Source organism: Sorex fumeus, unplaced genomic scaffold (genome assembly GCF_029834395.1).
Source record: "Sorex fumeus unplaced genomic scaffold, SorFum_2.1 ptg000033l, whole genome shotgun sequence".
Lineage (NCBI taxonomy): Eukaryota > Metazoa > Chordata > Mammalia > Eulipotyphla > Soricidae > Sorex > Sorex fumeus.
The window spans coordinates 15,541,311-15,569,001 of record NW_026606090.1 but is presented as its reverse complement, the minus strand read 5'-3'; the positions used below and the strand labels follow the sequence as shown (position 1 = coordinate 15,569,001).

The 27,691-nt window shown below is 40.3% G+C and overlaps 1 protein-coding gene across 3 annotated transcripts in view; it reads left to right on the top strand.

The window, feature by feature from the left end:
• Positions 1 to 27,691, top strand: part of CSGALNACT1 (chondroitin sulfate N-acetylgalactosaminyltransferase 1) — a 419,176-nt gene that overhangs the window by 137,581 nt on the left and 253,904 nt on the right. For all 3 annotated transcript variants that reach the window (XM_056116700.1, XM_056116697.1, XM_056116699.1), the window contains exon 3: positions 24,548 to 24,640. The gene's annotated coding sequence lies outside the window, so the exon portion shown is untranslated. The remainder of the gene's footprint in view (positions 1 to 24,547; positions 24,641 to 27,691) is intronic.

Sequence of the window (27,691 nt, the reverse complement as noted above, 5' to 3'; positions counted from 1 at the left end):
TCTTCTTGTGGAGTTCAATCAGTGCTTTGTATATCCTTGATATCAACCCCTTATCAGATGGGTATTGGGTGAATATCCTTACCAATTCTGTAGATTGTCTTTTTATTCTGGTCACTGTATCTTTTGAGGTGCAGGAGCTTTTTAATTTAAGATAGTCCCATTTATTTATCTCTGTTTCCACTTGGTTGGTCACTGGAGTGTTGTCTTTGAAGATAACGTTAGCCTCAATATCGTGAAGGGTTTTGCCAACCTTGTCTTCACTGCACCTTATGGATTTTGGCCTGATGTTGAGATCTTTAATCCATTTTGATTTGACTTTTGTGCAGGGTGTTAAGTCGAGGTCTAAGCCCGTTTTTTTGTATGTGGTTGTTCAGTTATGCTAGCACTATTTGTTAAAGAGACTTTCCTTGCTCCACTTCACATTTCATGCTCCCTTATCAAAGATTAGATGTTCATACATTTGTGGTTGTATGTACAGATATTCCACCCTGTTCCATTGGTCTGCGGCCTTGCCTTTTTTCCAGTAACATGTTGTTTTAATTATTACCACTTTGTAGTAGAGTTTGAGGTTGGGGAGGGTGATGCCTTCCCACGTCTTTTCCCCAAGAATTGCTTTAGGTATCCGTGGGCGTTTGTTTTTCCATATAAATTTCCGGAGTCCGTGAACGGTTTCTTTGAAGAATTTCATGGGTATCCCTATAGGGATCGCATTGAAGCTATATAATGCTTTCGGGAGTATGGCATTTTGACGATGTTGATTCTTCCTATTCATGAGCAGGGCATATGTTTCCATTTCCTCATGTCCTCTTTTATTTCATGGAGTAGCGTTTTGTAGTTTTTATTGTAAAGGTCCTTTACCTCTTTAGTTATCTAACAAAATAAATTTAGTCAGGCTGATTATGAGGTATTTGATTTTCTGGGGCACAATTGTGAATGGAATTTTTTTTCATGTCACTTTCCTCTCTCATTATTTGTGTATAGGAAGGCCATGGATTTTTGGGCATTGATTTTATAGCCTGCAACTTTACTGTACAAGTCTATTGTTTCTAGGAGTTTCTTGGTAGAGGATTAGGATTCTCGAGATATAGTATCATATCATCTAGAATAGTGAGAGTTTGATTTCTTCCTTTCCTATCTGGATGCCTTTAATGTGTTTTTCTTGCCTAATCGCTATTGCAAGTACTTCCAGCACTATGTTAAACAAGTGAGCATCCTTGTTTTGTCCCTGATCTTAGAGGAAAGGCCCTTAGTTTTTCCCCATTGAGGATAATGCTTGCCATGGGTTTGTTGTAGATAGCTTTGACTGACTTGAGGAAAGTTCCTTCAAAACCCATTTTGGTGAGAGTTTTCATCATAAATGGGTGCTGCATCTTGTCAAATGCTTTCTCTGCATCTATTGATATGATCATATGGTTTATATCTTTGTTTTTGTTTTTGTGATGGATTATGTTGATTGATTTCTGAATATTAAACTCCTTGCCTCCCCGGGATGAATCCCACTTGGTTATGATGTATGATCTTTTTGATGAATTGTTGGATTTTATTTGCTAATATTTTGTTGAGGATCTTCGAATCCGTGTTCATCAGGGATATTGGCCTATAGTTTTCTTTGTTGGTGGTGTCTTTGGTATTAAGGAGATATGTACCTCATAGAAGCTGTTTGGGAGAGTTCCTGTTTTTTCAATTTCATGGAAAAGCTTGAGGAGAACTGCAAAAGGTCTTCTTTAAATGTTTGGAAGAACTCACTAGTGAATCCGTCTGGGCTTGGGCTTTTATTGGGGGAAGACTTTTGATTACTGCTTCAATTTCCTTGATATGAATGGGTCTATTCAGGTATTCCAAGTCTTCTTCGTTCAATATTGGGAGATGATAGGAGTCCTGGAATTTATCCATTTCTTCTAGGCTCTCTTGTTTTGTTTCATACAAAGTCTCAAAGTAGTCTCTGATGATCTTTTGAATTTCATTGGTTTCTGTTGTGATGTCCCCTTTTTCATTTCTGATTCGGTTTATTAGGGTTCTCTCTCTCTCTTTCTTTGTGAGTCTTGCTAGTGGTTTATCAGTCTTATTTATTTTCTCAAATAACCAGCTCTTGGTTTCATTGACCTTTTGGACTGTTTATTTTTGGTTTCCATGTCGTTAATTTCTGCTCGCCGTCTCCCTGACAAACCTGCAGAGGAGGGCAGTACCACGACAAGGTGGGTCCTTTGTTGAAACCTTCTAGCTTTTATTTTTTGATTCTATGTTAAATTTTATTAAAATATTATAGGGAGTTGTGATATAGAGGTGCTTACTGAAGAATAGCATTGTAAAAACACATTTACTAGAATAAAGGCAGGATTCACCAAATCAAATCCATAAGATAATGGCTGAAATAATTTTTCATTAGATGTGAATTCACATATTTTACATAAGCCTAACATGGTTAGTATGTATCTATACTTTATTTTTTTAATGCAGGAGCACTGATATTTATTCAACCATTGATTAAGCTGATTGAATTGGGCATGAATTCCATTTAAAAATTTTTAAAATTGAATATTCGTGAGATAGACCATTGCAAAGCTGTTCATAATTGGGTTTCAATCATACAATGATCCGGCACACATCTCTCCTCCAGTGTACATTTCCCACCACCAATATCCCTCGTTTCCTACCACCTTCTGCCCACCCCCCTATGGGAGGCACTTTCCTTCTTGCCCTCTCGCCTTTTTCTTTTGTGTATTATGGTTTGTAATACAGGTGCAAAGAGGTCACGGTGTTTTTTCAGAGTATTTGGTATTTTTATTGGGGTGGTAAGGCTAGAGTAGCTTTTCGATTGAGTGGCAGCTTTGGAGTGTGGATGTGACTGATGAGGCTTCCAGAAGTACAGGGAGGTGGGAGAAGGTAGTCCATCCCGGCCCCAAGAAAGAATATAGATTTCAGTCACAAAACCCACATACGAGAATTTTCAGCAGTTTGTATCTCGGTGAGGTCCATCCTGAGAGAGTGGAGTCAGGCCAGGGATATGGTGGCGATTTTGGATTGTGGAAGCAAGCGGCTTCCAGGGCCTTTGCTTGGGTGTGCACCAGACTAACTAACTTCCTCTGCACCCTGTCTGTTCAGCCGTGCATAGGTTTGAGATTAACTTCGGCTTTTGATCTTTAGAGATTTTTGGGTCTCTGAAATAAGGCCAATAAATGAATTTGTATAGCTAAGCTGGAGGTGGTTTGTGGGCGTGGCTCCCACATACTTAACTTTTGATCATTTAAATTCTTGGTAAACTTGGCCAAGTTTTTGGAGCTGGCCAAAGGCACAGCAGCAATTTTGGGGTGTCAGGAAGCCTGAAGGCACCATTAGGCTGCTGATGCACTCTCCCTGCAGGAACAGATTGACCTGATGGTGACACCATAACCCCAAACCTTCTAACCTTTTAATCCCCTTCTTTACTATCTTCTTATTAATTATTTTCAGAATCTTTTTTCTTAAAAGTGAGGTCACAAAGACCACTTCTGGATAACATAGACCAATGTGTTGCTGCCAATTCAAGGACTTGTGTGGCATTTCTGCTCAGTTTATGGTGAGTGTGTTTAAGTGGTTGTATGCTGTGTTTGGACTAATGAAGAATAGTATCCTCTTCATTTCTCAGTGTGGGACAATTAGGGAATTTTTATTTCAAAGAAGGCAAATTACTCATCCTTGCCTCCTGTCTCCAAAAACTTGATATGGTGTTGTAGTTATCAATATTTATCTCCTATTTTGGGCATGCAAAGCTAATTCTATTTATTTATTTTTATTGGGATAACATTTTATCAATTTCAGAACAGTTTAACATTTTATCAATTTCAGAAACACACCCCTGCAAATGTCTTCGTGCCTCATACCTACCACCCATTGGCTTGGTTCTACCCCACCATCCTATTAACCTCTGTACTGTCCTTCTTTTCCCCAGTTTGGTCCCCTCTGCTAACCATAATTCATCCTGTTAGCTACAAAGTGGATTTTCCCACACTGGTGGGTTCTTGAGAATTATATGGAAGATCTGCATACAAAACTCAAAAGATTAAAGGTTAAGAGCTTATCATACAGTTTAAGTAGGTGGGTCCAGGACCCAATCCAAATGTCCAGCCTCTCATTTACCATGAATGACATCCCTTGTCCTGTCCCTCATGTTGTCAGTCCTGTGAATGACCACCTCTTTCTCTTCCTCCGCCTCCTCCTCCATCGTCTTCTTTGTCTTCTTCTTTCTTCCTCCTCCTCCTCCCCTCTCTCTTTCCTTCCCTGGACATTATGTTTTGCAGTACAGTTACTGAAATGTTTATCTCTTTATCTACTTTCAGCACACAGTTCTTATTCAGAGCGATAATTTCCAACTGTTATTGTCACTGTGGTTCCTTTTCTTTCCTAACCACCCTCCCTCTTACCACTTGTATCTGCAGCCATATCCCACCCTCAGCCATCCCATTACTCCATTGTCTATTCTGATTGGCTGCCTCTTCCGTGACTGAGATTTAAACTGACAGACTAAACTCATCTGGCACTCTACCCTTTTGCACCTGCTGTATTAATACTGCATCTAAGGACTTTTGTTTTTATTGGTTGTTATATTTTTTTGGTTTCTTTATTTTACCATATTAGTGAGATTATATGGTTTTTCTTTTCCTCTCTTTGAGTAGTTTTACTCAGCACAATCTCTTCCCTCAAGGTCCATCCATGTTGTCACAAGTGTGCTTTTTGTTTAAAAGAGCTGATTAATATTACCTTCCGGGTATGTATGACATGATAGGCTTTGTTTATTTTCTGGTGTAGGGGTAATGGGTGATGATGGGAATGGTGCTGGTGGTGACTTGCAAGCAGTGCTCAGGAGGACCAGGGGCCCACTAGTGATTCTTGTCCAGCCATGTTGTGGATTTGAGCCACATGATGCTGGATATAAACCTGTTCCACCCTGTGGTCCTTGGACCTCCAGGGACAACCATACCTGCAGTGATAAGGGACCACCTAATGCTTGGAATTGAACCCGAGTCAGGCTCTTGCTGGGCATGTTCCCTCTCGGCTGTACTATCACTGAACCCTAAGCTTGACGTTTCATATGTATTTTAATCTCCAGCCTTTCCAGGTGTCTGTTGGGTGTCTGTTTGGATATGTTGCTCTCTGGGAATACTCTGATTTTACATCTCTCAGCCCCACATTACTCCAGATAGGACATCATAGATTTTCACAATTCTTTGACTTTTTCTGGCAGTGTTTAAAATAATGCCATGTAAAACATTAGAAAAAATTATTTCAGTGGCATTTGGAAGCAAAATCCCCATTAAATTAAAAAAATACCCAGCATATTTTTCTCAGACTGCATCTTAAAATCATGTTTATCCCTCATTGTTTAAATATGACCCTTCTTAACCAAGGGCAAACATGCTATGCCTTTCTCTTCTTCCCCTGTTTGGACATAAAGGCTGTTATTGTTGATTGTCTTGCCTTGGGTTAGTAAAAAATGAAGTTTCATTTGTGTATAATACTTTCATTATGGGATAATGGGTTAATTTAATTTCATACTTTTAGAAGAGCTAGGAATGCATTTATATTTACTCCTGATTTTCCCTTTTCAAGGTCTTAGAGACAGCGAGAATTCGTTATAGAATAGGTTGTTTGACACATCTCTTCACTGGTAAGCCTTTAAAGATCAGAAAAAGAGCAGAAAGCAGGCATTGATAGCACTGAGGGCCTTTGGCAAATTATATATATGCATTGGCTGAGAGTTAGACAAGTGACTTTGTATGTGCTTTTAGTCAGAATGTGGTCTATGAAAATGATAACTTACTGAACTTATGAAATGTGTTCCTAATAGTCTGGTTCTGAGCTTTCATTGTGACGAGCAGCAAACGATGGCTGTTGTTATCGTTTAGCGTGGGACCCCTCCAGTGTCTCTGACTTTCTATTATTGTTTTTCTTTGTCTATACAATCACATCTTGCAGACATCACTCAAAACGACTTAAATTCTTAGCAAATTAGTCTTTGATGCTTGTTGATTTTATTCTGTTGCTGTAAACTGCGAGTTGTCTCTATGGTTATTAATTTTTCTTCTGTTGTTTCCTTCCTGATTCCTCCAGTTTCTTCTGCTCTATTTTGGCATATCACTTCTGATGCTGCTAAAGACTATAATTAATTAGAATAATGAGCCAAGTGAGAGTTCAAGTGTTATGGGGTATGATGAAGAGGTTAGGTTCACAAGTAGGCATAGATGGGGTGTGGCTGCCACCTGTGCAGCCTCAGGTCTGTTCATTTTCTCCAGGTTGGTTATGTCCGCTTCTTATTATCTTCTCTGTCTTTTGTGAACCTTGACTAGTTAGGTTAGAGGCTTCTTCAGGTAGGAATTCTGCTAGCAGTGTCATTTGAGTCCTGACTTCATGAGATTAACCCAGCTCTGCTACATGACAAAAAGGGAATTTTAGGAGAATGTCTCATCACTTACTGAGCTGGGAAGCAAAAAATGAGTCCTTCAGATAATGCCAATCTCAAGGAACTGTCAATTTAGGCTGGTTGTCAAACCACAAAGCTTAAGCCTCTGCCACTTCCTGCCTTTCTGAAACTGACACTTCCTGACTTCAGTTTAACCAACTGTCTTTTCAACCTGCAGTTTAGTCAATATCTAGATAATATTTAAGGGATATGCTCTAATCTATTGCTCTGGCCAACCCCAGCTGATGTCTACTAGAGGCAGAATGTCTTGTATGTGTGCTATGAAATAGTAAAGACAACAACAGACCTAAAAAACAAAAGAAAACAAAAGCAAGAGAAAAACTGGTCAGACTAATCTACAAAAGTTTCTCATACAAGAGACATAATTCTTATGTTGTAAGTTTCTTCTTCAGATGTATATATAATACTCAGAAAACATTCTTCAATAGTGACAAACTAATTTCTAGTTATTTCCCTCCACTCCGTTACTTTCTACCTTACTTAAAACTACAGCTTCAGTTTTAGAATTAAGTTAGTTCTGAAACGACGCTTCTTACTATGCACTGCTTTATTCTGAATTCGCATGGAATAAAATTGCTTGTAGACTTACTTTTGCATATATTTATGAGACTGCATAGTAGTTCATTGTTTTAAATGCCTTTATTTTAAATATTTTACCTTTGGGAGGAATAATCAGACCTAACAGGAGGAAAAATTAGATTTATGACATTAGCCTACGAAATGAACATTATCATAAACTGGAAGGGAAAAACAGTACAATTAAAATCTTTCCAACTATATGGACAATAAAAAAGAGTGATTGGGACAAATAATAAATACTAAAATTACTAATTATAACCTGTGAAAATAAATTTTTTTCATAGAAAAAAAAAGGAATAGGGGACTGGAGCGATAGCACAGCAGGTAGGCCGTTTGCCTTGCACGCAGCCAACATTGCCGACCAAGGTTCGATTCCCAGCATCCCATATGGTCCCCCGAGCACTGCCAGAAGTGATTCCTGAGTGCAGAGCCAGGAGTAACTCCTGAGCATCGCCGGGTATGACCCAAAAAGCAAAAAAAAAATATATATATATAAAAAGGGAATAGTTTCATTGTACATCAATTATGAGAGAACCCTTATGACAGACAAGTTTCTTTCTTTGTTTTTTGTAGGAGTACTGCTATTTATTCAGCCACTGATTAGCTTATTGAATTGGACATGAACGCCACTTTATTTTTTTTCATAATTTTATTTATTTATTTTTTTCTTCTTATATTTATTTGTTGAATCACTGTGGGAAAAGTTACTAAGCTTTCAGGTTTAAGTCTCAGTCATACAATGATCAAACACCTTTTCCTTTACCAGTACTCATTTTTCACTACCAAGAACCCCAATATACCCCCCCACCCCTCCCAATGCCTGTGAGGCAGATGATTTCCACTTAACTCTTCTCTACATTGATTACATTCATTATTTCAACAAGAGATGAACCATTGTTGTTTAGAATTTACCCCCAACAATCAGAATTGCTGAAAAGGCATTGTGAAATACTTTGTTTTCTATATCTGGTTATGAGAATCAGATAATGTCATGCGGCTGCAATAGCGGCCACGCAATTTTGAATTTCTGCAAAGAGCCAGATAATTATGAGATTGGTTTCGTGCGTCTGGAAGTTTCTTTTTTTTAATTGGAAAAAGCATTAATTATAATTAGCCATTTTAATTTATTATTATTTAAAAATTTTTTATTAGTGATACATCATGAGGTATAGTTGTAGACTTACAAGTTTTTGTGCTTGGGTTTCAATTGTACAATGATTGAGTGGGAGAATGAGACCAGTTGTAATTACTGGTTTTGGCATATCGAGTACACAACGGATAGCTTGCCAGGCTCTGCCGTGCGGGCAGAATACTCTTGGTAGTTTGCCAGTCTTTCCGAGATTTAAAGACGACCACTGGACTAGAGCTGTTACCGACTGGATTCCACGGGATGTCAAAAGACTGCGTGGCCGCCCACCTACCAGATGGTCAGACTTCTTCATCAAGATCATGAACGATTGGTTTGAGGCTCTTCATGTTCCTAGAGTGAACAGACGCCATTGGGCTACACTAGCATGTGACAGGGACAAATGGAGACGTTACTGGCGCCCACTCGAGCAAATTGACGATTAACGGGAAGTTAAGTGATTAAGTGATTAAGTGAATGATTGAGTACCCATCCCTCCAACAGTGCCCATTCTCCACCACCAATGATCCCAGTATCACTCCCAACCTCACCCCCCATCCCATCCCGCCTCTTTGGCACAGCATTTCCTTTGGTTCTCTCTCTCCTTTTGGGTGCTGAGGTTGGCAAAAGAGGCATTGAGTGGCAATCATGTTCGGTTTATAGTCTACTTTCGGCATGCATCTCCTGGAGGATCTTCCGAACACCCTTTACTTGGTGTTCCCTTCTCTATCTGAACTGCCTTTCCTCCAAGCTTGTGCGGCTGACCTTCAAGCCATGGAGTGAACTCCTATATATTGATTATTCCTGGATGTTAGTCTCCTATTTTGTTACTTTATATTCCCCAGATGAGTGCAATCTTTCTGTATCTGTCCCTCTCTTTCTGTCTCATTTCGCTTAATATGACACTTTCCATGTAGTACCACTTGTATGTAAATTTCATGACTTCATCTTTTCTAATAGCTGCGTAGCATTTTACTGTGTAGATGTACCAAAGTTTCTTTAACCAGTTATCTGTTCTTGGGCACTCGGGTTTTTTTCCCAAATTTTGGCCATTGTGAAATGTGCAGTAATGAACATAGAAGTACAGATGTCATTTCAACTGTAATTTTTTGCCTCTATGGGATATATTCCCAGGAGTGGTGTTGCTGGATCAAATGAGAGCTCAATTTCTAATTTTTTGAGAATCGTCCATACTGTTTTCCAAAAGGGCTGAACCAGTCGCATTCCCACCAGCAGTGAAGGAGGTCCCTTTCTCGCCACATTCACACCAGCAGCAGTTGCTTTTGTTCTTTTGTATGTGGACCAGTCTCTGTGGTGTGAGATGGTATCTCATTGTTGATTTGATCTGCATCTCCCTGATGATTAGTGATGTAGAGCATTTTCTCATGTGCCTTTTAGCCATTCAGATTTCTTCTTTGAGAAAGTTTCTGTTGATTTCATCACCCCATTTTTTGGTGGGGCTAGATGTTTTCTTCTTATACAGTTCAATCAGTGCTTTGTATATACTTGATATCAACCCCTTGTCAGATGGGTAAAGTAAAAGGTAAAGGCCCTCCCGTTGATCGTCGATTTGCTCGAGTGGGCCCAGTAACGTCTCCATTGGAGACTTTGTTGTTACTGTGTTTGGCATATCGAATATTCTCGGTAGCTTGCCGGGCTCTCCGAGAGGGGCGGAGGAATCGAACTCGGGTCGGCCATGTTGGCCGCTTGTAAGGCGAATGCCCTACCCACTGTGCTGATGGGTATTGGGTGAATATCCTTTCCCATTCTGTGGACTGTCTTTGTATTTTGGTCACTGTTCCTTTTGAGGTGTAGAAGCTTCTGAGTTTAAGATAGTCCCATTTGTTTATCTATGTTTCCACTTGGTTGGTCAGTGGAGTGTCATCTTTGAAGATACCATTAGTTTCAATGTGGTGGAGGGTTTTGCCAATCTTGTCTTCAATGTACCTTTGGTCTGATGTTGAGGTCTTAATCTATTTTGATCTGAGTTTTGTACATGGTGTTAAGTGGAGATCTGAGTCCTTTTTTTTTTTTCTTGCATGTAGCCATCCAGTTTTGCCAGCACGATTTGTTAAAGAGGCTTTCCTGCTCCACTTCACATTTCTTGCTCCCTTATCAAAAATTAGACGATCATATGTTTGGGGGAGAGATGTCAGTATATTCAACCCTGTTCCAGTAGTCTGTGGCTCTGCCTTTGTTCCAGTACCATGCTGTTTTAATTATTACTGTTTTGTAGTAGAGTTTGAAGTTGGGTAGGTTGTTTTCTCCCATTTTCTTTTTCCCAAGAATTGCTTTAGCTATTCATGGGTGCTTATTGTTCCATATGAATTTCAGGAGTGTTTGCTCCATTTCTTTGAAGAATGTCATGGGTATCGTTATAGGGATTGTAATGAATTTGTAAAATGGTTTGGGGAGTATTGCTATTTTTACAATGTTAATTCTCCCAATCCATGAGCAGGGGATATCTTTTCATTTTCTCATGTCCTCTTTTATTTCCTGAAGTAGTGTTTGTAGTTTTCTTTGTACAGGTCTTTTACGTCCTTAGTTAGGCTGATTCCTAGTACTTGATTTTCTGGGGCACAATTGTGAATGGGATTTTTTTTTCATGTTACTTTCTTCTCTCTCATTTTTTTGCATATAGGAAAGCCATGAACTTTTGGGTATTGATTTTATTGCCTGCAACTTTAATATGCAAGTACATTATTTCTAGGAGTTTCTTGGTAGAGGTTTTAGGGTTCTCTAGGTATAGTATCATGTTATCTGCAAATAGTGAGAGCTTGATTTCTTTCTTTCCTACCTGAATGCCCCTAATATGTTTTTCTTGCCTGACTGCTATTGAAAGTACTTCCAGTACTATATTGAACAGCAGTGGAGAGAGTGGGCATCCTTACCTCGTCCCTGATCTTAGATGGAAGGCTTTCAGTTTTTCCCCATTGAGGATGATGCTTGCCATAGGCTTGTGGTAGATGGCTTTAACTATATTGAGGAAAGTTCCTTCTATCCCCATTTTGGCGAGAGTTTTCATCATAAATGGTGCTGGATCTTGTCAAATGCTTTCTCTGCATCTACGGATATGATCATATGGTTTTTATCTTTTCTTTTGTTGATATGATGGATTATGTTGATAGGACTCTTTTCATTGTCCTCTCCTTGTGGTGGGGATTTGCGCTTTTTCTTCATGTTGGTGTGTTGGTATGGAGACTGAGATTTACATGAGATTACTGGGTATGATTAATTTACCTGTGGCTGCGTGAGTGTTCGCTGGCCCAAAATTATGCCATGCCCACTACCACAGAGACCACGCCCACATCTGAAGAGGCCACGCCCCCGCGGGTACGTTATGTGTGTGGGGGGGTACAACCTGAGGGATGGAGAGATCAGGCGCAGTGTTGGGAACGAACAGGAAGAGGCTCAGGGATGATGGGCGACCTAGGATCTTATAGGACGCCTGGGGCATATATGCAGTGAGAGTGAAGTCCCGGGTTCAAATAAAGATTGATCTGAGGGATGGAGAGATCAGGTACAGCGTTGGGCAGGAATATGAAGAGGCTCAGGGATGGTGGGTGGCCCAGGGTCCTAGAGGATGCCTGGGGCACAAATGCAACAAGAGGGAAGTCCCAGATTCAAATGCAGACAAGTTTCTCTAAGACTATTTAATGAAAGCAGATGACAAAATATAAGTCATTGCTTTTTAAATGAATGATACATTTGAAACCATTTTCTCAAGGATTCTTATTAGCCTATGAAAGCTCCCATACTTAAATGGTGTGAAATGGTACATAATATAATTAGGTTAAAATAGTGATAAAAGCTCTCAGAAGACTGTCAAGCTATTCATGTTAAATAGGAAATTTTAGAAGGAAGTTATAATTGCTCTAATCTTGAGTTAAACACTGTTGACAATGCTTGTGTGACACTGGTAAACCTCAACTGGTGTAATGTTTATTTTAATCAGATACCATCAGATTCCATTTAATTTTAATTGTAAAAGACTGGTTAATGTTGGCAATGTATCATCAGAAGGAAAGAAAAATGCTTTGTGAACCATGTATTATTTGTGCATATGTAAGTTTTATGTTATTAGTTTTTTATATTTTTGTAAAAATATATACTTTTCCATGGAAACAACCAAAATTCTGTCACTGAATTTTGAGACCACTGAAACAAAGTTTAATGAGAACCTCTTGTTTTCTTTTGATTGACATTGTGGTACTCAATTAAAGTAATGGCTCGAATTAGTATAGGGTTAGTAAAGGTAAAGGCCCTCCCGTTGATCGTCGATTTGCTCGAGCGGGCCCAGTAACGTCTCCATTGGAGACTTTGTTGTTACTGTGTCTGGCATATCGAATACTCTCGGTAGCTTGCCGGGCTCTCCGAGAGGGGCGGAGGAATCGAACTCGGGTCGGCCATGCTAGCACAGCGGTAGGGCGTTCGCCTTACACGCGGCCAACATGGCCGACCCGAGTTCGATTCCTCCGCCCCTCTCGGAGAGCCCGGCAAGCTACCGAGAGTATTCGATATGCCAGACACAGTAACAACAAAGTCTCCAATGGAGACATTACTGGGCCCGCTCGAGCAAATCGACGATCAACGGGAGGGCCTTTATCTTTATCTTATCTTAGTATAGGGTTAAGGTGCTTGAATTGCATGTGGCTGACCCTGGCTTGATATGGGCATCATATATGGGTCCCTGAGTTCTTCCAGGAGTGATAGCTGAGTGCAGAGTTAGGAATAAGCCCCAAGCACACCTGGGTATAGTCCACTCCCCAACCCCAAATATTTCAGTGTAAATTGCCCATAATCTATTTATGATGTTCCATCTGCTGCTTTAGGACTTCAAAATTCTAGGTTCATAGTTTTTTTCTCAATTAGAATTTCTCATTATTTGCTTTGTATTGTCCAAAAGGGAGGAATTTAGGTACTGAATGACAAGTTATGGAAGAACTTTTATTGGTGCAAAAATTCAAGTTAAATTAGTTGAACAGAATATTCTTATATGTAAGTGAGCCAAAGTCTGCAATATTAAATGGTATGTGCTAAATTTTTTGGGGGGAGCGGTGAGAGTTCCTGGTGGTACTGAGAGTGACCAGGGCCACGTGCTGTGGTGCTAGAAAGTCCATATGGTGTTAGAACTGGCATCTCTCTGCATGGCAATCATGTGCTTCAGTCCTTTGTGCTACATTCCTGGCCCAATTTTTCCTTTTTAATTATATCAATATTGACTAAGTTTGTTGGTCCCAAGAATTTTCCAGAGACAAAAGAGTATAAGATTTAAAAAGTCACCCTTCTCTCTGAAGTGACTCCAAATATACAAAAGTATTGCTAATTTCAGAAGCACTCTTTTCTCTGGGATTCTCACATCTTTTAATGTATCATTTCCAAAGATATGATTATAAAATTCTCAGAACCCTGATTTGAGTTTGTCTTTTGAATCTGACTTCTGAAAAGATTGTTTTGAAAAGATTGAAAGAAAAGGATAGTGAATGCTGAAGAGGAAGGTGGAAAGACTTCCTCAGTGCCCCACTTAGAATGCTTCCCATCTTCCTTTTGCTCCTTTAATCCCATTATAACGTGACAAAAGGATATGAGAAGGTTTCCAAGATGCATGTGCGCTGAAGGTAGCAGGAAGCATTGGTGAAGTTGTACATTTATTTATTTATTTTTGCCTTAATTGCTCTGTCTACGTCTTATAGTACAGAGTAGGAGTAATAAGAGTAGACACTTTCTTCATTTTACCAGTCTTAGAGGAAATGCTTTAAACTTTTCATCCTTCTGTATAATGTTGGATGTGGATTTGTCTTAGATGAACTTTTCTTTGTTTTTCGTTTTGTTCTTTGGGTCACACTCGGACATGCACAGGGGTTACTTCTGGCTCTGCACTAAGGAATTACTCCTGGCAGTGCTCAGGGGACCGTATGGGATGCTGGGAATTAAACCCGGGTCGGCCGCGTGCAAGGCAAATGCCCTACCCGCTGTGCTATTGCTCCAGCCCATCTTAGATGAACTTTGTGTTCAGATATGTTTCTTCTACACTCAGGGCTTTTATTTTTTCAAAAGAAATGTTTTTGATGTATATATCATAAGATACCATCAACTTAGCAAAGATAATCAAGTATCATTTCAGTCATAAGTTTCTTACTAGAAATTAAAAAAGAAACCTGTGCTATATTTACTTTTGGGAATCCACAAAGTTCCTTTTAAGAATTTTTCAGCAGACAAGCAAGTGGAAATAAACATAAAAGATGGGACTACATTAAACTAAGAAGTTTCTGCACCTCAAAAGAAATAGTGACCAAAATACAGAGAGCCCACGGAATGGGAAAAATTATTTACCCAATATTCATCAGATAAGGAGTTAATATCCAAGATATACAAGACATTAGTAGAACTTTACAAGAAAAAAACCCTCCAGTCCAGTCAAAAATGGGGAGAAGAAATGAAAAGAAACTTTCTCAAAGTAGAAATACAAATGGCCAAATGGCACATGTATCTACATCACTAATCATTGGGAGATGCAAGTCAAAACAACAATGTGTGTGTATGTAGTTTCTGTGAATGCGAATCCATGATAGAGGTGAGAGCCTATCTGCTTAAGAATGGGAACATAAAATGGGCTATTTTAAAGTTTAGAGGCTTGCCAGTAATTTTTTGTGTAGATGTGTTATTATAACTTTCAATTATGTTAAAATTCATCATCATAAAGCCATCGATAGATATTTTCACATATTTGTAAAAACATAAAATTGAATGACTCTTCAATAAGTCTTTTGCACTTTAATGTCTGAATCTTAGTGTTAATGAGTCTCAAAACTGTTAGATAAACATAAAAGTGTGAAATTCATTTCAGAATTAATATACTAAGAAAGTATCTTTCATTATTTGTAAATTTTTGCCATAGCAATGATAAAAACTCCTCCCTAACAATGATTAACTGTGGGATTAGTGATGGAACATTGTATGTCCAAAACCCAATGATGAATAGCTTTGTAATTCATGGAGATTTACTGAAATAAAATTTTGGGAAAAAAATACCCAACTTTCCCCAGTGAGACCAGAGAGATAGTACAGTAAGTAGGGCACTTGCCCTACACATGACTGATCTAATTTCAATCTTTGCCACCCTATATGGCCCCAGAACCTGTCAGTACTGATACCTGAGCACGGAGCCAGAGTTGTGTAAGGTATGAACATAGCTGGGTGCGTCAGGAAATCAGTCCCCCAGTTGTCCTCCCCTAACTTTCCCACAAAAAGAGTTAGGGAACATCTGCATCTAGCCCCAACCCCCAACCCCATTCCCATAGCTACAACTTTTAGTGTCCTAGAAATAGTATCAAACAAGGTAGAACTGCAGTGTTCCTTTAAAATACGAAAACTTTGTCAAAAAGCGTCCAAACCAGCAGCATCAAAGAACATGTCTATATTGTTAGTGGTCAATAGACAGACAAACTTTATCTATCTATGTGTATCAGGGTATGTTTTTGAAAATTAATTGTATTATATTAGTGGTGACTGAACCAAATTTATTCTGTGTGTGTGTATGTGTTGTGTATGTGTAGTTTTTAAGCATTACTATTACTGTTTCTGTCCTCCCGTTGTTCATCGATTTGCTCAAGCGGGTCCAGTAACTTCTCCATATTAAATACGTCACGGGTAGCTTACCAGGCTTTGCTCTGTGAGTGAGATACTCTTGGTAGCTTGCCGGGCTCTTCCAGAGGAGCGGAGGAATCAAACCCGGTTCCGCTGGGCTGGCTGCACGCAAGGCAAATGCCCTACCGCTGTCCTATCACTCCAGCCCAGTTTTTAAGCATGGTGTATTTTATTTATTTATTGCTTTTTGGGTCACACCCAGCGATGCACAGGGGTTACTCCTAGCTCTGCACTCAGGAATTACTCCTGGTGGTACTCAGGGAATATATGGGATGTTAGGAATCGAACCCTGGTCGGCTGCGTGCAAGGCAAATGCCCTACTTGCTGTGCTATCACTCCAGCCCCACATGGTGTATTTTAGATACTGTGTAATACCAGCTTTGTCCTTAGTAATAGGAATGGGTTCTTTGAAATATTTCTTTTCTCTCAAAAGTTTTATTTGAGATTTCTGAGACATAATTATCAACTGATTCCTGTGAGTTACTTGTGCAATTTATTAGGACTTACTTTTTAGTTTAGAGAGTTGAATAATATTCTTTGAAAAAAATACACCTGAAGGCTGGGGATACAGCTTAAAAGAGGTGGGGCACATTGTGTTTTGTATGTACAAGGTTTTGGGTTCAGTCCCCTGCACCATATGGATGCCTGAGCACTGCAGGGGATAGTCCGTCTGCCCATCCTCCCTCCCTCCCTCCCTCCCTCCCTCCCTCCCTTCCTTCCTTCCTCCCTTCCTCCCTTCCTCCCTTCCTCCCTTTCTCCCTCCTTCCCCACTTCGTTCCCTCTCTCCTTTCCTCTTTCCTCCATTCCTCCCTTCCTCCTTTCCTTCCTTTTTCTTTACTCACCTGTTCTTGAATGACCTTAAGATACATAGTTACAAAGTTGTTCCTTTTTCCCTCGTTTCTACAAAGTTATAACATCTATCAGGGAATACTCCTTGAAGGGCCCCAGCAACCCTAGGCTGAGCAGCAACCCATCAGTGACCTAAGTACGGTCAGGCCTGTACCACCAGCCAAATATACTGGGAGTATCCCCTGGGGCCCCTCTTTAGTGCTGAAGACACCCCGGTTAAATACACACACAAACACACTCGGGTAAAAATAATGAGATAGCCCACTATCTCATTATTTTGTGGAATGGATGGAATCTAAAATGCTGGCCACGACTACAACTGAGGAGTATGTGGAACAACAGGAACTCTCATTTATGATCTTTCAGGGAACGAGATTCATTGAATGCAAATGGGAGGCAGTTTGTAGTTTCTTAAAGCCAAACATAGTCTTATACTATTATTAATCATGTCCTAGATATTTATCTAAGTGAACTGAAAACTTTCCATGCTACCACTATGGTTTGCTACACACTTTATTTTTTGTGGGTCACACCTGATGATACTCAGGGCTTACTCCCGTCTCTGCTCTCAGAAATAACTTTTGGCAGTGTTCAGGTGACTGTATGGGATGATGGGTGGGGTTGAACCTAGGTCAGCCACATGCAAGGCAAGTGCCTTACTGGGTGTACTATATCTTCAGCCCCACGCAATTTTTTAATAGCACTTTTGTCATTGTTGCTCAAATTCTGGAAGCAACCAAAATGTTATTCATAACACAAAAGTGGTAATATTGGATGAATGGCATTATTTATTTGTCAAAATCCAGCAAGTTTTAATGTCTATGTATGGACTTTAATTAATAATAGTTTATTGATATTGGTTTATAAATTATAATACATGTACCAGACTAATACAAGTATAATTAGGGAAATTGTATGTGTGGACTCCATACTTTCTAATTCTTTGTTTCAGGGCCCTCTTAAGCAAAAGAGAGAAGAAGAAAAGTGCCTGCCATAGAGGCAGGCTGGGGCTGGGGATGGTGGTGGGAGGGAAGCTGGGGACATTGGTGGTGGGAAATGTACACTGGTGAAGGGACACATATTGGAATCTTGTGTAACTGAAACCCAATCATGAACAACTTTGTAACTGTGTATCTCCTGGTGATTCAATTTTTAAAAAAGGATACATTAGAAATGTTGTATAATTTATTGGAAAAATTAAGTTCCTAAATGAAGTGCTTGAAAATGATGAGGAGGAGTTAGAGCTAGCATTTTGAGGGGTAGATTCTTTCAAATCTGGAAGGAACTGTGATTGAGGATCTCATAATCTAGCAGACAGGCCAGCCTCCAGGTCACTCAGACTATCAACTCAGCTGTGTGTGTAATCCAGAGAGGCACCTGGGGGTGAATCTCAAATGTCCATTCCTAGGCAGCCAAAGGGACTTAAGCAGGGCTGTTTCCTTATCTAGGAAATGATAATGGGGTGGGGGGTGGGGCACAGAGAGATAGTACAATGGGTAGTGTGCTTGCCTTGCACTTGGCCAACCTGGGTTCCATCCATGGTCCCTTGAGAGCAGAGCTAAATCACTGGGTGTGGCAGAATTACCACCCTTCACCCCTCAAGTAAAGATCCTGGACATAGTGCCTTTATAATTAGACAGTTGAAATTGTAAAAGAATATGTATAAAATCACGACCATCCTGTTATTCGTTGATTGCCTCGAGCAGGCCCCAGTAATGTCTCCTTCATCCTAGCCCTGAGATTATATTGAAGGCTCTTTAGGAGAATGAGACCCATCATTGTTACTGGTATTTGGCATATTGGGTATGCCATGGGGAGTTTGCCAGACTCTGCCGTGTGGGCAGGCTACATTTGGTAGCCTGCTAGTTTGTCCAAAGTAGGAATGAGATAATACGATGTCATAATAAGATGTCATAATAAGGTTCCGGGAGCTGGTTTTTATAGTCTCTGAGTCTTGGTCATTGATGGGATTACATGGCGCCAGGGGGCCAGTTGGTGGGTGTGACCCCCGCCTACTGGAATTTGGAGGATCTGGGTGGAGGATGCTCAGCTCCGATCCGAGTAGGCTTGGAGATCTCAGCCCTGGTCCCGCCTGCCTTTGTCCCTCTGCTGGTACCTTCAGGTGTGTGGAGAGTGGTCTCAGCATGGTGGTGGCTGGTCCTGGAGGTCTTTGGCTGCCGGAGCCCTGGTCGGGGTGGGGAGGAAAGCTCAACCTGCTCCCTTCCAAGGGGCCCCGGCGAGGACAGCCAAGTGCGGGACAGGAGACTGCACTGTTCTCTTCTGGGAGCTGGTTTTTATCGTCGTTGTGATTCGTGATGTATAAAATGCCTTTCCTGAGGAATGGAGGAAAAAGACACTGCTGTTGACACAGGCTTGATTAATTTATGGGGGACCTACACCCGGCAGTGCTAGGAGTAAATGCTAGCAGTGTTCAGAAAACTGTATGTGATGCTGGGGAAAGACCATAGAACTAAGAACTAGGGTCTGTGCATGTAAGGAAATCCCTCCACCCCCGCCCCCGTACAGGCTTAATTTAAAGTAGAATGAACTGTCACTTTCATTATTTATTTCTTGAAGTTCTCAGAAAAGTCAGCAGCCCCCTAATCTGTCTTCCTCAGATGGTCAGCCAGACACTTTAAATGTCAGAATAAACTTAACATAAATTTCCTTTATTTGTCCTCTATCCTCTGAACAATCTCCAAAGCTTTCATAAAGGTGGTAATCAAACTTATCTTCTTGACTTCCTCAAGATTTAATGACTCCAATTACTCAGAGCTATTCTAATAGGAGCTGTTTAATACTTCTTTGAAAAATTTTCTTAGCTTTCTGTGGATTCTCAGAAATATGCTGATCAAAGTGGAAGGTGAACTTGCCTATTGTGAGAGAAAGGTACCCTGTGTCTATTATATGCCTATTCATTGTACTTCCTTTCTTGTGTTTTTTTCTCCCTCTGTTTTATTCACTCCCACTATGACTAATTTTTGGTCCTGCATTTTGTCCCCCTTAAATAACCTGCTTATTGGCTAAATGGAAGCCTATAAAGCTACAATTTCAAAATCTGAGTCCGGCCTGTGTATTTACTAATGGTGCCCTTTTCCAGATGACTTAACTTTTCTGCATCATTGTTTGCATACAAAAATGCAGTAGATTTCTGTGCATTGATTTTGTATCCTGCTACTTAACTATATAGATTTAAAATTTCTAGAAATATTTTTGATGCTGTGTTTAGGGTTTTCTACGTATGATACCATGCTATTATTAGTGATAGCTCAACTTCTTTATCTAATTGGCTTCCTCTAATTTCTATTTCTTGTCTTATTTCAGTGACCAGGAATTAAAGTACTCTATTGAATAATAGTGGTGAAAATGGGCAAACTTGAGTTTCGTTTTTCCATCAGTAAGGATATTAGCTGTGAGTTTCCTTTTTTATGACTTCTAGGATATTGAGATAACTGTCTTTAGTTCCCATTTGTTGAGGGTTTTCATCTTGAATAGGTGCTGCATCTTATTGAATACTGAATACTGTAGAGAGGATCATATAATTTTTTGTTTTTTAAATTAATGTACTATATCATATGTTAATTGATTTACAAATTTTGTACTATCCTTGCATCCCTGAAATAAATCCCACTTGATCATGGTATATAATGTGCTAATTGTATAATTGTATTCAATTTAACCAGAATTTTGTTGAGGATTTTGGCATCTATGTTCATCATGAATAATGATCTGAAATTTTCTTTTTTGACAATATTCCTGTCAATTTTTGGTATCAAGAGGACGTCAGTTTCATAGAAATATTTGTGAGGATTCTTGTTTCTTCCACTTCCAGAAGGAGCTTGAGAAGGATGGAAAGTAGCTCCTCTGTGATGATTTGGAAGAACTTGTCAACCTATCTGTGAGGAGGGGGATGTATCTTTTCACTATGTGACAGTCAATGTTGTGGAGTGGTCATGCTGTTGTCAGCAGTGAACTTTGGACTACTCATGGGTGTTGACTACAGATAAGGGATTTTCTATGTTTTATTTTCCATGCTTAATAATGTGATGAAAAATAATGCAGATTCAACTTAATACTTCGTAGTATTACATCTTGAATAGTTAAAAAGGTAGGAATACTCTTTTAATAATAAAAACAATTATTTGACTCAACAAAGAAATCACTCTTGCCATGGATAAATAAATGAATGCTGTATTATTTTACACATTCTTTATTTGTTTTGGGGCTATCCATAGCTCTATGCTTGGGAATGTTTGGATGACACATGTTGCTGGGGACTGAAACTGTTCCCCATGTTGGAACCTTTCCTTTTTTTGAGACCCTTCTTGGAACTGAGAAATTGTATTTGATAGTGGCGAAAGTCAAATGATCAACACCCTGATACCCATCAGTGGATGCCCTTTTAATTGCCCAACACTCCAAACTTAGGATATCTGAACAATTAGCCAATATTTTCAGTTAAAAATTTATTCTTTCGGGCTGGAGCAATAGCACAGCGGGTGGGGCGTTTGCCTTGCATGCGGCTGACCCGGGTTCGATTCCTGGCATCCCATATGGTCCCCCAAGCACTTCCAGGGGTAATTCCTGAGTACAGAGCCAGGAGTAACCCCTGAGTATCACTGGGTGTGACCCAAAAAGCAAAAAAAAACCCCAAAATGTATTCTTTTCCAGTCCTTGGAAATATTCTGTATAATAAGATATTGATTATTCAAATAAGAGCTTATTTTGGATTAAATGCTATAGTTTTCATTTAATCTCTATGTCAATCTCTTTGTAACCTCTTCAGGTAGTTTCTGTAATCCTCATTTTGTAAATGAGAAAACTGAGATTTTAAAAAGTAAATCTTGAAACCTGGAGCAAGCATAGGGCTAGAGTAAATGATTTTGGATAGTGGCCCATTTTTCAACTCAGTGGCCTAGAGTTGAATCCCTGGCACTACATCGCTAAGCACTTCCAGTGGAGGCCCTGATGTACCCAACAGGCCCAGATGAGCCCTGAAATTCAGGTGTACAGAGCTGGTGGCCAAGTATCTCCAGGAGTGGCAATGTGGTCCTTTGAGAGTTTCTTGGGAGACCCCCCCCAATAAAAAATAAATCATTCTATTAAGTTTCAACTTGACAGCAGTCATGTGAGGTTTTTCCTCTGTCTCACTTGTCTCTGCTTCTGTTCTGTGGTCATAATTTGTTTGGTGTTTATTGAAATCTAAAATCAGAGGACAAGGCCATTTTGTTATTATGGCACACATATATAAATTATTGTGATGTTGAAAAAATGAAAATAAAAATCTTGGAATAGATCTTTCTCCATTTTTAAGTACATATAAATAAGTAGCAAAGGGGCCATGATTAAATTACTGTCATCACACATGGTCCTCTGAACACTTCCTAGGGTGACCCCTGAGCACAGCCAGGACTAAGTCCTGAGTAGTGTAGGGTGTGACACAAAAAATGAGAAACAAGTAAAAAATGAGCACCAGCTTCTATTAATTCCTCATCTCTCATAGTCTTTCTGGTCTAGGATCCAGTTCTCAGTGACAACTGGAGTTGTCCGGAAATTCCTACACCTTTGCTCTTCACCTTGCAAGACTAGCCATATTATAGCTCCTAAAATGGACGTTTTAGAACGGTTTCCCTATTAAATTCTTGAATGCCTCTATTATTGCCTGTAATGGAGGTTGCTCTCACTTTCCATAAGCTTCTGAAATCCCAGCTATGCACCTCCTTGCAGGTCCTAAGCTTTGTCATGCTACCTCAAGACCCCCTTGCCCAGAAGATTCTATGTCAATTTGGCTTCCTTGCTTCCCTCTGTCTTTCAGGACTTGGATGTAAGTCTGATGATCTTACCTGATTATATTCTTTCCTTCTTCTAAAGTACCTGCCTATGCCCCTCACATCCCATAGCCTCTGGTGTTATAGTTGGTAGGGAAGAGATTGTTCACCTGTGCACCCTGAGGCACATGTGAATGTAGTTTCATACTAGAATGCAACACTTTGGAAGCACTCAGTACACTTCTGTAGAATGAATGGGAGATGAAAAATTTGTCTGTTCAATCACTTGCCTGACTCTATTAAAATTTCTCTGAGAGGTAAGAACTCAGCATGGAGAATGTGGATGTGGGTGAAACCTCTGTGGACTATGATTTCTGAGAGAAAGAAAAGTTGAATGCGAAGGTTCTTTTTTGTTCTCTTTATAAAAGAGATCTAATTCTGTTTATTAAATGAACTATGAATCAGGCAGCATTTTTTCTAATAGTAGAAAGGCTCTGTCACCAATGTTCTTTTAGGTTAGTTGGTTTCAACTTTATGGTCATATATATTGCATATATATATATATACATATATATATTATGTCCCTTCGTGGTCGCCAGGGGCTGGAGCGATAGCACAGCGGGTAGGGCGTTCGCCTTACACGCGGCCAACATGGCCGACCTGAGTTCGATTCCTCCGCCCCTCTCGGAGAGCCCGGCAAGCTACCGAGAGTATTCGATATGCCAGACACAGTAACAACAAAGTCTCCAATGGAGACGTTACTGGGCCCGCTCGAGCAAATCGACGATCAACGGGAGGGCCTTTACCTTTACCTTTACCTTATATATTATAGTGCCTCAGGGCTTACTCCTAACAGCCACCATAAGGATGGACGCCCTCCACTGGGCTCTGCCTGCCAGAGCACTGTCCCCCACAGGCTCTGCCTGCCAGACTACTGACCCTCACTAGGCTCTGTTTGCTAGAGCACTGTCCTCCATTGGGCTCTGCCTGCCGGAGCACTGTCCCCCACTGGACTCTGCTTGCCGGAGCACTGTCCCTCATACTTGCCAAGTTCATTGGTGCCAGTGTCTCAGAGCTGGACAAACAAATGAGGAAGAAACAGGATCCCAACAGACCCCTAGGTGTCAGGGGCTGCCCCCTCGGAGCATTGGTCCTGACCTGAGCAAGTGCAGCCCATCAAGGGCCCTGTGGGACCATTTTTGCCCTACCAAAATGGAAGAATAAAGCATTTGCTATTACTTGAATCATGAAGACATGAGGAGATTCCCAGAAACCGACTCTGTCTTTGTTGACTGAAAACTAGCATTACTAACACTCATTACTGTGGAGTGTTTTCTAGAATATTCCTTTCCAGAATTTTTTTCTTGCCTTTGCTTCCAGAGTGTTTTACTCAACTCCTTTCTTCATCTGCTTGAACCCTCTCTAGTCAAGCTCTGTCCTTCAATGGGAGCCTTTAAGTTCTGAATGGGTGAGAGAACCCCCCCACTCAACCCCCCACCCCAATGACAAAGCTGAGGTGGGTGCTGGATGGGGCTGGGGTCTTACGGCAGGCAGTATGCGCCCATCTGGTGCCCACCTGGCACTCCCCCTCCATGGCAGCTCGCTCTGCTCAACCCCTATGTCCTTTGCAGCAACACTTGAGCCCTTTCCTTCCTTGGGAGAAACTTCCCAGAGAATTTAGCATCTTTTGATGTTTTCTTCCAATCAGCCACTAAAATAACTGCCAAGTACTCAGGAGGCCACTTCCCGTTCCCTGGGGCTGCTGGAGCACCCAGCCTAGGGCACTTTCTTTTCCTGCCAGGGTTGTTTGGAGGCGATTCTTTTTCTAGTGACTGTGGTTCTGCTTTACTTTAACAATACTTTTTAGAGAGTACTTTTACTCTACCTTAAGGGAAATGGTCTTCACCATGTAGGTCAAACCTATTAATTGTTTATGCAAATACTTCGCATTTGTCAGTTAAAATAGGGAAGGGTCGCAAAGACTGTCCCTATTTGGGGAGAGGAGCACAATATTTTGCGTTTTATTTTAAGTTCTAAATAACTAAACTTCTTTTTACCATTTGTAATGGCACGTAAATGTTAGACATGAAAAATTTTAACTTAATTTTAATTTTGTTTTAGATTCCTTTACATTTCAAGGAGAGAAGCAGTGATGATTTTTACCCAATGGAAGAATGATGTAGTACCTTCCTGATACTTTTCTCATACTTTCAGGTAAACTAATCTATTAATCATGAGTTCCTTAAGAAATGAACTTTGTTTCATCCAACTTGGTGTTCTAACTGTGTTTGAAATGTGCAATTTCATTTTTTTCCAAAGTAGTGTAATTACTTAGCTGCTTTCAAGTTTTGTAAAGATGGCAATATTATTGTAATACCAACACCTTTAGAATAATCTCTTCCCAAAATGTCAAATGACTTAAAGAATGTAGTTAGAAGACAGGGAGAAAGAATAGGGATTGAAGCACTTGCTTTGAGGGCAACCCTGTATCAGCCCTGGTTCAAATCCATGGCCCCATGTATGATTCCCTGAGTGCCACCAGAATTGATCCCTGAGCACAGAGCCACGAGTCAACCTAGAGCACTGCCTGGTGGGGTCCTAACCTCTCTTGCCCATATCCAGAAGAATTTAATTGGAAAAACTCAAAATTGAAAATAAAGTTACTGATAAGAACATTTTCCCCCCTCTTTTTGAAAATCATGATGAGGCTACAATGTGCAGGATAATTGCTTTGCACATGGCCAACCTGGGTCCAATCCCTATACCCCATATGGTCCTCGAGCCCCACCAGGAGTGATTCCTGAGTGTGGAGTCAGAAGTAATCCCTGAGCACTGCCAGGTATGCCCTCAAAACAGAAACACATGACAATACTAAGCCTTCTTAATACTGAGTTTATAATAAATTTGTCTTAATATTTATTTAGCCGATCATTTCTATGATGCCACAAATAACTATTTAAATAAAAATGGTCTAGGAAATTGAAGTATGATTTTTCTAACTTGTAATATCTTAGGGAGTGTCTACTTCCTAGAACTTTTGAAATTAGTATTCCCAATGGATGATATGGTTGTTATTAGTCAGGAGCAAATATCTGGAATATTATATTAGTTGTGTTCTAATAACCAGTAATTTTCAGTTTCTTGGATATATGATATTTTATTATATCTGACAAGACTAAACTTAAAAGACAAAGTGGAACCAAGTATCTTTGGGATGTCATTAATGTTGAAATGCCATAGTTGAAGTGGGATGGTTCCATCTTTAGGAGAGTTCCTCCTTTTTTTTTTCTCTAGAAATGATTCAGTAGACATAAAAATGAAAATGGGTAAGCTGTATTTAATGTACATGTACATACACCTTTACAGGTCCTTATATTTTGCTCTTTATTTAACAACGCTGTGTAGAGATTTTGATAATGGATTTGCATTTTGTATTTTTACTTTTGTTAAATCTTACTGATAAGAGAATAAAATGTTAAAGCATTTTATTTGGTTTTTCATCAATGAACTGCTTTGTAGGAAACAATAAAATTTGTGTCATTAAAGAAGGATTTATATAGTTAACAATAATGTAAAAAGAAAAACAAACGTATTTATATTTATAATCTTTGATTATATTTATTTGAATTATTAATTTTTATTAATAATTCAAATAAATATAATCAAAGATTCATTATTCACACATTTCTTAATGAATGGACAGGAAACAAAATGATTCCAGGTGACTTGATGCACATAGAATTGTTCTAATCTTAGGTCTTAAGATATTTAATGTTTTTGAGAATGAATTAGATGATCTTAAAGAGAACATTGTGTGAATAGCACTGCATAGACTAATTCTTAAAACTTTTAGATGGCAGGGGCTGGAGATAGTGTGGTGAGTGGGACCATGCCTTGCATGCTGCTAGCTTACTTGGGCTTGGTCCCTGGCACCCCTTATGGTTCCCTGAGCCCACGAGGACAGATTCCTGAATGTCAACTAGGAGTAGGCCATAAGTACAGCTGGGTGTGGCCTAAAAACTAACTACTTAACTAACTAAATAACTTTTCAGTGATAGTAGAAAAGTAGACATCACAAAATGAGAAGCAGTCAAAAGCTGAATAAGATCTTTTTGGGCAAAGGCAAAATACAAGGATTTTATGCTCTAATATGAGGCTATTGGAACAGTAAGAAAGGGAATGCTTGGGTGGCAGCTGCCAGAGATGAACAGACTAAACTGGGCTTTAGAGATGATCACCAAGCTGTGGGCCTCTCTGGAGAGTCTCTGGATATTTCTAGTGACTCTGGCAATTCCCAGGCAGTATCACAGTATCACCGTATCACTGTCATCCCATTGGTTATCAAATTACTCAAGCGGGCGGGTGCCAGTAATGTCTCTTTTCCTCCCAGCCCAGAGATTTTAGTAGCCTCTTCTTACTCATATTTTCCCAACAATTGGAGGGTCTTTCAGGGGAATGAGACCTATTGTCATTTTTTTCCAATAATTCTGTATTTGGCATATTGAATATGCCATGGGGAGCGTGCCAGGCTCTGCCCATGTGGGTGGGATACTCTTAGTAGCTTTCCAGGCTCTCCCAGGGCATAAATGAGTAGGAAGTATCTAATAATGAAAGGAAAGCGGCCTGCAGTATGGCTGTGGTTAGGCAGTGGAGGTCAGTTCCTGTGGCTAGGTACCTTGGAGTAGGGAGGGCTCTCACTGCCCCACAGCCTGGTGTGGAGTCCAGTGGCATGGTTCTGGGAGCCTCCTTTTTTACTCCCATCTGGGAGGAGCATCCGTGAGTTCTGGAGGGTGACCGATGAGGAAATTATCTGGTACTGGCAGAGTGTGGCTTATGAGTATGATCCCTGAGTCACAGGAGACTGGGGGAAGCAGGCAGAGAATCTCTGTTCTGGCCGAGAGCCCTCTGTACCCCAAGGGACCCAGCCCCGGCAGCCGACCTTCATTGCCCAGCCACTGCCATGCTCCAGGCCACTTTCCTGAGGCTCAAGCCGAGCTTCATGCAAGAATGAAGTCCCACAGAACCCAGATAATGCAGAACTTTATGACCTTGGACTCTGGACTCAAAGGGACCTGTAACAAAGATCCTCGACTGCTTCCCCCAGTCTCCTTTGACTAAGGGATCACACCCACAAGCCACACCCTGCTGGCACCAGATAATCTCATTGGCCACCCTCCAGAACTCACGGTTGCTCCTCCCAGATGGGAGTATAAAAGAAGGCTCCCAGAACCATGCCACAGGACTCCACGCCGGGCTGTGGGGCAG